We start from the raw sequence: 673 nt of genomic DNA, 5'->3' as shown, positions 1-673 counted from the left end.
GACACCATTGCTCTTCAGTACTTTAGAGAGGTCCGTAACAGGAGACTTTCCCATCGCAATATGTCTTTTAATTTCCTGGCTGCTGGTGCCAAAAGCGTTGATTGTGGAGCCAAGCAAACTGAAGCTGTGAACAATCTCAATCTCTTCACCATCCATCCTGATGCTTTATAGTAGTCCTACTAAAATCTTTTGCAATGTTTCCCATGTGAAGGTAGTCATAAACTTCCAGGGATATTTTGTATGTTTATTTGATCTTAAAGATGTGGGTCCTCAAAAAATTAATGTACGTAAGTATAACATTTATTGTTGTTGTTTTTGTTATTTTACTATTAAACAAACAAAGCTTCACACTACCCTAAGGTCATTAGCAAGACATGAGCTTTCCAAGACTTTAAATCTTTATGAGAGGAGATAGCCTATAATTTTTCTTTCGAGTAGCAAATGAATTTTAATTACAGGCATAATGGCTAGCAGAACAAAAAGCAGCAGTCTATACCATGAAGACTTCATATTTTACTATAGATATGTTTAAATTCAAGAAGGATGAACCCTAATGTGTAAGTAAATTAATTCACTAATTCAAAATGAAGACATCTGTGAAATAGCCGGCTTGTTAAGTGAATAAAATGATATCTACACCAAAAAGGCCTCACAAGTGCAAGTGAGTTTCATT

General features: G+C 34.8%; 1 protein-coding gene across 1 annotated transcript in view; it reads right to left on the bottom strand.

Moving 5' to 3' along the window:
- FSTL5 (follistatin-like 5) overlaps positions 1-673 on the bottom strand; it is a 1,151,716-nt gene that overhangs the window by 608,018 nt on the left and 543,025 nt on the right. The window lies entirely within an intron of this gene.

This window comes from Elephantulus edwardii, unplaced genomic scaffold (assembly GCF_000299155.1).
Source record: "Elephantulus edwardii isolate Elephantulus edwardi_28Jun2011 unplaced genomic scaffold, EleEdw1.0 scaffold00119, whole genome shotgun sequence".
NCBI lineage: Eukaryota > Metazoa > Chordata > Mammalia > Macroscelidea > Macroscelididae > Elephantulus > Elephantulus edwardii.
This window is presented reverse-complemented; position numbering and strand designations above follow the sequence as displayed.